We start from the raw sequence: 11,485 nt of genomic DNA, 5'->3' as shown, positions 1-11,485 counted from the left end.
TCGCGAAACAATTACGGTTGGATCATCCGCATAGGCAATAAGTGTCTTGTCCAGGATACATATTAACCTTAACTTTCCCAAGTACTGTTTTCAATTCTTCTATAGTAAAGAGATCAGTACTACTGTCGGGCTATGGTTCCGATTAGCTAGTCGGATAGCAAAATGATATTGTGTATCAACGATGGTATTTATTGAATCTGGCCAACGAATAGTAGTAGTAGTAGTGGTATGTGATGCAAGAAAGTAAATGTATTATGCAGCATCAGCCAAAAAAAAAAAAAAAAAAATTACAAACAAAACAATCCCTTCTAAATGTTTGTCCAGTTCCTCCTTAAATTTATTTAACCTATCAACTCCCACAACGACAGATGGAAGTTTGCCCCAGCAACCAACCACCCGCTGGGCAAAGGCAAATTTCCGCACATCTTAGGTTCGTAATCTGAACAAGTGGAAGAATCCCATCAGCATTCAGCGTGCTCAATCCATTCAAGGCCTTATACACTTCAATCAGATCAACCCGCAGGTGCCCAGTCTCCAGCTCTGCAACTTACAGAACCTAAGCCTCTCCTGGCAAGGGATCCCTTCATTTTATTATTATATTATTCAGTCTATTATTAATTACTAAACCCAAAACTGCTGATGTTGGTATCTTATCCCTAGTAAAATGCAGTATAATTATTTCAAGCAGGTTAAATAATCTAGGTAATAACAGGTTAAGTAATTACTCCCCCCCGCATTACACGCTCCCTAATCTGACCTTTCGCCAATACATAAACCTCCAACAAGACTGGGCAGTGAATAAATATTCAAAAGTAATGTATTAAAATTAACAATTACTCCTCAATTGCAGATAACGGAAAGCTAACTGTAAATAGAAATTCTGTATCAAATACTATTCCGCGAATTTAAACCTCAAGTTTAAAATATTTGCACTTAATTATGCCATTTGAACGCTTTTTACTTCTTAAACCAATAAACAGATAGCAATCATGACAAGCTGCGTTTTTAACCTTATCAAATACAGCTGTGCGTTCACACTATTAATTGCATACAGAAAATTTGCACAGGTGTGAAGTTATCAATATATCAATTATGACGTCAGTGGTATAATATATAAAAGAATTTCAAGATTGATTTACAGACTTAGAACTTACTTTTCATCTCACGATGACCACCATTTTCGTTCTTTTTTTGGCCTTAACCGCTGCTGTGTGTTTTGGCGATTATTGTTCAGATAATTGTAGGCGACCTTCGTGTAGCTGTTTTACCGAATCTACCCCGAATGACATCTCGTATGATGAGCTACCCCAGTTCATAATGCTAACTTTTGATGATGCAGTTACAGTTACAAATATCCAAACATATAATGAACTGTTGACAAATAGAAGAAATCCAAATGGATGTAATATTGGGGCTACATTCTACGTCACTCACGAATACAACAATTATGAATACATTCATGACCTCTATCGTATGGGAAGCGAAATTGCTGTCCATTCTATCAGGTTAGTGTAATCGTATTAGTAATAAGATCTGTTTATTGTAAAGGTGCTTATTTTTAATTATTTATTTATTTTTATTTCTATTATCGCTATGTAAATTCATATTCGTAAATAAATTAACGGATTAAAGGAATTTAAGTGATTAGAATATCTCACTATAAAAATATAAATTTAAATGAATATAAATAAAAATATAAAAGGTGCACATGAAAGACAAAGTAAAATGGGATTAATCAAAAAAAAAAAAAAAAACTATCACTGACAGTACCGGAACAACCTGATAGTAGATGGTTCTGTCAGGCTTTCTTTTCACGATTGTCCTATTCCTCTTTTATAAATTGCAGAGATGATGTTTACATATATATCTTGATGATATTAAGCTCCTCCTGCTGCTGCTGCTGCTGCTGTCCACAATCCGCAGCCGAGTGGTCAGGAGCGGGAGTGCAGTAGCACAAGCTCTTTGAGTAGAGCGGGATTCAAGCCTCTGAATACAAAATACGATCGATCTGCCAACCCGCTGGAGCAGCGTGGCAGATTATGGTCCATTTCCCTCAACACGAAACTTTGAGAAGACGTCTATCCTGCAGTGGATTGATAATGGCTGCAGTTTACCTTAAATCCTGGAATTGAAGAGACCAAAATCAACGAGATGCTTGATGATTTGGATGAATATTTAATGACCTTAACCTGGTTTTTTTTTTTTTTTTTTTTTAAATCCAGGTTAAGGAAGAGGTTAAAACACAATAAAACTATAATGATAATGTTCCCTGTCAAGCTGCACCGACCACGCTGACACTTTCTGTTGGAGATGAAATACGTAATTCCTACCATTACAAATCATAAAGACTTGGGTGTAATATCTGATATCACACTGAGCTTTTAGTTCCCAGATTCAAGCGCTTCTAAAGAAACTCAAGTAGTATATGCCGGATCTACAAACAGCATTTCCCAATATGTTTAAAAAAAAAAAAAAACTATATATTAGGGTCCCACAAAATGTTAATTCAACTACCCATACGTATTTGGTCTGTAAATTGCGTATGTTCTCTGGTCGATTTGCCTGTTTTCCTGGTCGAAAAACCCCGGGTTCCGGCGAAAAATCTTGCTAACTACGCCTGAAACTGACTAATTCAGCCACGGAGTGAAAAAGAGCCCATAAAAAGTTCCTCGCGTCATCGATGGGCCCAATATGTTAAAAAAAAAAACAAAAAAACCCAAACTATTATATTAGGCCACTAGAATATTTAAATTCATATGCCGTGCTGTGGGTCTTATGTCTGTTAATTGCGTGTGTTCTATGGTCGATTTGTCTGTTCTACTGGACAAAAAACCCCAGTTTCTGGGGGAAAAACTTTGTTATCTACGCCTGAGACCGACTAACTCATCCACGGAGTGAAAAAAGCCCGTTAAAGTTCCTCGCGTCATCGACGGGATTCGAACCCTGGCCTTTTCCACCCGGTGTGGAGAGGACAGCGACTATACCACTGTGCTACACGCGCAGACCCCAATATGTTAAAGAACATGTGTGGACATGTGTTTTTGTAAGGGGCGGCTCCTAGAACGTTAGTTCAACTCCGCCTCGTATCTCTGTGAAGATCAGTATCTCTACAAATGGGCCAGATATGTGTGTGACGTCGGTTTGTGTGTATTATGTGTGTGTTCTGTTGTTCTGTTCTGGCCACTTGGCTACCCAGAAGCATCAGTCACCTGGACAGATGATTCTGGGTACTCGTCCACACCACGGGAAGGTGGGCCAGTCTCAGCTAAACACGTACTGTCTCAATACGAGACTCTGATCCACCTGATGTTGCCAAAAGGTGGGCCAGATTCCTCTAGGGGCCCACTCCAGAGGAGAGAGAGAAAAATAAAATAAAATTAATAAATAAATAAAAATAATATATATATATATATATATATATATATATATTTAGATTTTCCCGTGGTGCAAAAGAAAGAAAAAAATAATAATAAAAAATAATAATAATAAATAAATAAATAAAATAAATAAATAAATAAAAAAAAAAACAGTCACTGTAAAACGCGAAACAACAAAAAAAAAAAAAAAAGCGACAGCAACCCTGAAGAACGCAAAAAAAAACAACAACCATGTGACTGATTGTAGAACGCGAAGAAAAAAATAATAATAATAAAATAATAATAAAATAAATAAAAATAAAAATAAAATAATAAATAAATAATAAAAATATATATATATAAATAAATAATAAAAGGAACCCACAGCAAAAAAAAAAAAGATATTAAAACTGTTGAAGTATGAATATTTGCTACCCTAACAAAAGCAAACCAATCTTTGCCGCCGAATATTGCTTAATGAAATGAGCCAACAGCAAGCATCACCCCCCAACCCTCAAATATAAATTGTAGCAGTTGTGGTAGGGTTTTAGGAGCATCAGCGACTAAGGTCATATTGTTCCGTGTATATTGTCTGTGAATTCCCAAATATAAATAGTTCTACAGTAGATGCATACCAGCTGAAAATACAGAAAGTATCCAACCAAACTGGTGGTGTCTTGTTGCTGCTGGAAATATGATGATTGGAATTATATTCTTACCATATTGCTGAGATTTGTACATGTAATATATACTCCTCAGTGTTGAAAATGATCTTCAATACATGGCAACTGATACACACTGTAGAATAACAATTTCTGAATGGTTTGCAAGTACATGTATCTGAGAAACATAACATTACGATAGTGTATCAGCTGTTACTAGTATAGCAATTCACGACATATTGATGACACTGGCCAACGAGATTTTAACCTCCCTAATATATCAGCTGTTTTCAGACAATTTTTATGTGCAGATTTCGAAAATAATTCTTAAAATTTCACATCGTCAGTTTCTACGTGTATCCATAATGCGTATATAATAATTTAATAATTTATAATGCGTATATAATAATTTAAAAATTTAAGGAAGTAGATATCTGTTGTTTTATCTGAAAATAATAATGTTTACATGTACTCATAGATGGCAGTAATGTGGAGTTAAGTTGTTTGTCTCCCTCCAACCTCTCCCTTTCAGTAACGGAAACAGTTGTGAACGATTTACAACAAAAAAAACTCAGAGGAAGAAAATCTATAGTATTATTAAACACGCACATTCTTTGTACTTTAGTTGGGTTGCAAGACTGGCGATCAGAGAGAAACTTGGGCTCCCACATATATGCTGTAGCCAGCGGCTCACATCTTGTGAGTATGGGCTTGGCACACCCAGGGTCCTGAGCTCTTTCTTGGTGATTCCCTTCTATTTTGACTCTCTCTCTCTCTCTCAGGGTAACTCGGGATTTTTTTTTTTTTTTTTTGGCTGGTGCAGCATAACCCTCAGGCTTCCTTGCACCATATAGCTAATAATAATAATGATGCCCGGGAAGAAGGAGGAAGAGGCTTGATAGAGCACAAGAAAACAGCGATAATTAACCTCAAGAATTACTTCCAGAAACACACAGCAGTACTCCACCAGGCCATAAGGAAGATAAAGCAGTATACCCCACTGAACCTAAGTGAGGAATTCTCACCCCCCAACCAGGAGATAAAAACGAAGGTAGAAAGATGGGCAGAGAAGACACTCCATGGCAGACACTACAATGATCTCCATCAAGATCACATAGATAAAATTGCTTCCACTGCATGGCTCACGAGAGGGACGCTCTTCCCCGAGACTAAAGGAGTCATGCTCGCCATCCAAGACCAGGTAATCAACACCAGGAACTATAGAAAATGCATCGCCAAGGAGCCCGGAGTGTCCGGTGACACATGTCGATGATGCCACCTGGCCTCAGAAACAATTCAACACATCACCGCGGGATGCAAAGTGATCACCCAGACTGGGTACACTCATAGACACGACCAGGTAGCCACGATAATACATCAGAAGCTAGCAAGGAAATACCAGTTGATCGAAGAAAGTGTACCGTACTACAATTACGAACCCCAGGCAGTACTAGAGACCCCAACCCACAAGCTGTACTGAGACCGCACCATAATAACAGATAGGACAATCCCTCACAACAGACCGGTCATAACCCTTGTGGACAAGAAGGAAGAGGCTACCTATCTGATTAATATAGCGGTACCCAACACTGGCAACCTGCAGAAAACCCATGGGGAAAAAATCAGGAAGTACATGAACCAAAGACAGGAGATCAAAGAGATGTGTTCGAGGAAGGTCGAAGTGCGAGGAGTGTGGCTGGAGAGTTCGGTATCGCCCATAGAATCGTCTCACGTGCGTGGTCGGCCTTCAGAACGACAGGAACAGCTGTTCGAAGGACCAGTTGTGGTCGTCCACGAAAAACAACGCCCAATGATGACCGCTATATACTCCTACAGGCCAAGAGGGACCGACACCAGACAGCGGGATCCATTCAAACCAGCTGCACAGGATGCAGAATATCGCAGTTTACTTGGCCAGGCGACTCCACAAAGGTGGACTGTTTGCCCGACGGCCAGTACGCTGTGTCCTTTTAACACCTGCCCATCGGAGACACCGTTTACAGTGGTGCATCGAACACAAGGACTGACCAGCAGCGCAATGAGGTAAGATACTCTTTACTGATGAGAGTAGATTCAGTCTCACAGCGATTCTGGACGTCAGCTGATCCGGCGAGAGATTGGCACATGGCATCACCCCGCAAACATCACTGAAAGGGATCGATATGGCGGTTGAGGAAGGCGTTATCTTGCATGGATGTACACAACTCCAGATACTGGAAGGTGGTACTGTAACCGGTGCACGCTACTGTACTGAGGTAATCCTTCCCCATTTTCCCATGTACGTCTATTCCGAGGTGCTATTGGCCCCGAGTTCGTGTTTATGGATGATAACACCACACCCCATCGCACTACAGCTGTTGATATGCTTTTGGAAAGTGAGGACATTGTACGTACGTATTGGCCTGCCCGTTCTATCGGTCTAAATCCCATCGAACACATATGGGACGCTCTGGGAAGACGCCTAGCGGCACGTTCACACCAACCAGAAAATGTTCACCAGCTGAAGATGGCGCTGTCAGAGGAATGGACGATGTTACCGCAAGAACTTATCAACAACATTGTTCTAAGTATGGACAGGCGGTGCATCGACATTAGTAGTGGCTATATCTCCTACTGAAGACCACTTCTTCCCTTTGTTCCATCTTTGGCAGTGATGCATCTGTATCATGGCAGCCAGTGCTACGTTGCCATTTTTGAATAAAGTCCCTCTGTACCGTTTTGTTTCCGTTGTTGTGTCGGTGTTGTTTCCTTCATCATTTCTGTACCTCACGAGGTTCCTTTGGTATGCTTTTCCCATATCCAGGCCACTCCTATGAGAAGCTACAGGTGAAAACCTGACTGGTCCTTAAGTTTTGCACACTAGTGTATATATTTATCATATAGTATCTGAAATTGCTTGTTCATTTTCAGAACAACATTTTTAGTAACATTTTCATGTTACTAAAATTTCAATATATCTTTCAAAGTAGGCGTGATAAAGACATAATTTCGATATTTTTCCTTTCAGAAGATTAAAATACTTTAAAATCTGGAACTTTTTATTCGGTGGTATGATGAGTTTTTTTTTCTCCAGTGTTATTAGCTTATAAAGTGCTACATTATAAGCACGATTTTTGACGGTACATTAATAATCGTGCTGAAAGATTTTAGTCTTTCTCTAATGTAACTTAATATTACATAACTGTACCTTATAATTCACTCCGTGGGTTATTCGGTCTTAAGCGGGCTTAGCAAGTCTTTCCCCCCCCCAGAAATGCGGTTTTCGTCCAGCAAAAGATGCAGATCGACCACACAACACGCGCAATTTATGTGCATATACACATGGGCAGATAAGATAGATTTTGGAAAGCCCTAATATCACAGTACCTTAAAACTGTATCTCAGAATCTGAAACCGGCCCATAGTGTTAGCTGCAATGGACACTCCCTAACATTAATGGCAATAAATGATTTATGTATTTATTCACCTTTTTCATTCATTTTTTTTTTTTTTCAGCCACTTATCCGATACAACCAGATGGAAGAATGCTAGCGAAGATATATGGCGTCGAGAGACTGCAGGAATGAGAAATATTTTAAGTTCATTAGCTAATATTCCCAAAGAAAACATTACAGGACACCGTGCACCATTTCTTCAGACTGCTGGAGATGTTACTTTTCGTGTTCTCCGCGATGAAAAATTTACTTATGACTCTTCAATGCCAACGTTGTCTTACACAAATCCGCCTGTTTGGCCATACACTCTAGATGAAGGATACCTTCAAGACTGTCAAATCGAACCTTGCCCAGTTGATCTTTATCCTGGATTATGGCTAGTACCCATGATAAACTGGGAAAAGAGTACCGTTATTAATGACCATGAATTCACCTTTCACTGCTCAATGATGGATGCCTGCACTCCCTATCCCACTACCGAACAGGAGACGTTTGACTACATGAAATCGAACTTCTTACGTCATTACTACACAAACAGAGCACCCTTCCCTGTATTTCTACATGAAGCCTGGTTGAAAAATACTGAGAGAAAGAATGGTTACATGATGTTCGTTAACTGGGCACTGAAGCAAGAAAAAGTGTACATGGTTACAGTTCAAGAGGTCATCGAATTCATGCGAAATCCTACAAAAGAATCGATGTATTCGCAAAAAAATTGTGTGAAGAAACCAGCACCTAAGAAATGCCAAAGCGTTGTTTGCCAATTCAATAATGTTCCGTTAGAGGGTAGTCGTTATGTAACTCTTTGTGGCCCGCGATGTCCTAAAGAATACCCATGGTTAGAAAATTCTCTAAATTTCATGTAGATCCATATAGAATAAATCATTAATTTTTCTAAATTGAATTTTATTTTTCACTTTTAATGTGGTAAACTGAAAAAATGTTTATGTATTTATTTTACTTTTTTAATGTTTTAATATTAAAAAAATAAGTCACACAGACACATAATAAAACTCAAGTAGTCCAAAGCCGTCGTGGGTAGCACAGTTGGTATATTCGCCGTTCTTCCCACATCAAGTGGAAAAGACCTGGGTTCGAGTTCTGTCGATGAGGTGAGGAATTTTTATGGGCTTTTTTAACATCGCTGAGTTAGTCGGTCTCAGGCGAGGATAGCATGGTTTTCTCTCCTGTAAACTTGGGTTTTTCATCCAGCAAACAGAAAATCGACTAGAGAACACAATTTACAGACTTTTACATACTTTTTGTTAAAGAATAAGAGAACTTTACCTCAATGTGATACGTAGAATACTTCCATATGATACTCTCCAGAAATTAAAACTAAAACAATTAAAAAATCAAAAATCTTACATTACAGTAAGAAATAATTAACAATAATTAAAAATCAAATGAACACAATTAGAAATCAATTTAACGCAATTAAAAATTAAGTAAAAAATTAATTTAACGAAAATTAATTTAACGAAAAGAATTGCAAAATGATTTTCCTTCCTCTCGTATGAACGTTCTGTATTGAAGACCTCCACGATAATGTGGAGGTCTTCAATACAGACCAATCGTTAGGATGCAGATAATTTTTTAATTTGTCGCGAAGTTTCCTAACTTGGGAAAGGTATTTTTGTTTATTCGAATACCGAGATCTTAAAAGGCAAGCTTAACTATATTACGCGATGTGGCAAGTGCTAGTTGCTTAACACCCGAAATTTTATGATTTAAATTGACCCTGGCAAACTTCGGAACGATGTTGTTTTGAAAGCAATACTTTAGAAAGCATTATAGCTCTGGTTCATACTATCAAATTCATTTTTAATCTCTTATTGACTATTTCATTTCACTTCCTTTCTCTCTCTCTCCAGGTATATCGATACACACAATTATGGGGGATTTTTTGAATACCTTGGTGTAAAATTACATTAGATTAACACTAAGATACTCGGCCCAAAGTTACCATATTTCTTTTCTAAAGTATTGCCTTCAAAACAACATTGTTCCGAAGTTTGCCAGGGTCAATTTAAATCATAAAATTTCGGGCTTTAAGCAACTAGCACTTGCCACATCGCCTAATATAGTTAAGCTTGACTTAAGATCTTGGTATTCTAATAAACAAAAATATGCATCCTAACGATTGGTCTGTATTGAAGACCTCCGTGGATTTGCGACATGAAGCACAGACCTCAGAAATAAAAAACAGACACGTTAACAAATTGAATGCATTATCGGGAGGATCAAGACACGTTCATAAGAGAGGAAGGAAAATCGTTTTGCAATTTTTTTCCTTAAATTAATTTTTTACGTAATTTTTAATTGCGTTAAATTGATTTCTAATTGTTCATTTGATTTTTAATTATTGTTAATTATTTCTTACTGTAATGTAAGATTTTAGATTTTTTAATTGTTTTCGTTTAATGGATAGTATCATACGGAAGTGTTCTACGTATCATATTGAGGTAAACTTCTCTTATTCTTTTACAAATATTGATATCAACGTAGTATTGAGCATTATAGCTCTGGTTCTTATTGCTGGTTTATACAGAGCAATATGACCTTAGTCGCTGATGCTCCTAAACACTATCACAACAACCACAACTAGTACAAGATAAGTAGCTGCCGTTTACTACGTGAACTGAATTGGTAGGGAACAAGTAACACGCAAGTAACATCAAAGCAAAGGTATTGCTTTGATTGCTTTGTATTGCTTAAAAGCAAAGGTATTGCGTCAGATAACGCTTCTATTGCATCAGACAGTAATTGCAAGGTACTTCATCAGCTGTTTCTATAAATACGGCGTTGTTAGGGTATACATGCTCATTAGTATCCTGTTTTGCGGAGGTGTAAGCATGACTCCATATCGTTGGGGAGGATGAATTGTTTATATTATTTTATTTTCTTTTATGTTATTATTTGCAATTTTGCAATTCTCTTCTCTTATTAACTTAACTAACTTAAAATTTTGCAATTCGCTGAACACCCTATTGACGTCTTTATCACCCGCACATACGCAAATCTGACTACAATTTTCAGAAAATTCCAATTTCTAGGGTGTGTAAAGCGGTTGTTAGCAGAACATTAAAGCCACACATTTTGTTTACAAAATTTAACAAACTTTTAATGAGCATACAACAACATTTACATAAATACAGCATTTACATAAAAGAAACAAATAATTACATACAAGCATCCCAATTTCATATACATATGTAAACCATGCTACAATACACTACACACTCTCTCTCTCTCTCTCTCTCTCTCTCTCTCTCTCTCTCTCTCTCTCTCTCTCTCTCTCTCTCTCTCTCTCTCTCTCCTCAATTATTCTCAATATGCGAATTATTAACATCAGTTGTATTTTACATAAAATTGACTCCACAATGATTACTCAATCATTCTCTTACCTTACCAATTTTTTCTTCTGTCTTTCTTTTACATCAATAATGTTTACTTCAGCTCTTATTACTCCTTTAGAATCTTTGTTTTAACCTCTTACACATAAAACGTATTACATCTGGTACCCTCTTATCTCAATAACATTCCTTATAGGTCACCCATTCTACCTTAATTAATATCTTAGACACCCTAGTTATCACCTTAGTCATCCCTCTTTACTCATGAGGTTTATCTATTAATAAAATTTATTTCTCTTTGCACCTCATTTGATATGTTACCTTGTTTGGCACTTGGCCTAATTTAATGACATAGGTTAAGCTATCCTTACAATACTACCCTTATAAATATAATTTCTTTGCTAATTCCTTTACATTATTACTTTGATTTTACTACTCCTGAACCACTCTTACATTTATTCATAATCATTAACAACAGGAATGTTCCTTTCTTTTACAAGGACTATCACTCAATGGCTTACAGAGCTAGGTTATGAGTCCTTGAGTTCAGGATTCAATAACTAAAACAAGGAACAGACTTACTTTCCTACGTGGCTGACAGGCTTACTCCAGTTCTGGGCTCTCCGGTTTTCCTTCGAGGCTGACAGGCTTACTCCAGTTCTGGGCTCTCCGGTTTT

At 37.6% G+C, this 11,485-nt stretch overlaps 1 pseudogene across 1 annotated transcript; it reads left to right on the top strand.

Moving 5' to 3' along the window:
• The first annotated feature begins 1,167 nt into the window (after positions 1 to 1,167).
• Positions 1,168 to 8,318, top strand: LOC150090894 (chitin deacetylase 8 pseudogene; annotated as a pseudogene). Its single transcript, XR_016547113.1, has 2 exons — positions 1,168 to 1,505; positions 7,514 to 8,318. The product of XR_016547113.1 is annotated as a chitin deacetylase 8 pseudogene (transcript).
• The last annotated feature ends 3,167 nt before the right edge of the window (positions 8,319 to 11,485 follow it).

Source organism: Mastigoproctus giganteus, chromosome 1, assembly GCF_048544385.1.
Source record: "Mastigoproctus giganteus isolate SK-2022 chromosome 1, ASM4854438v1, whole genome shotgun sequence".
NCBI lineage: Eukaryota > Metazoa > Arthropoda > Arachnida > Uropygi > Thelyphonidae > Mastigoproctus > Mastigoproctus giganteus.
This window is presented reverse-complemented; position numbering and strand designations above follow the sequence as displayed.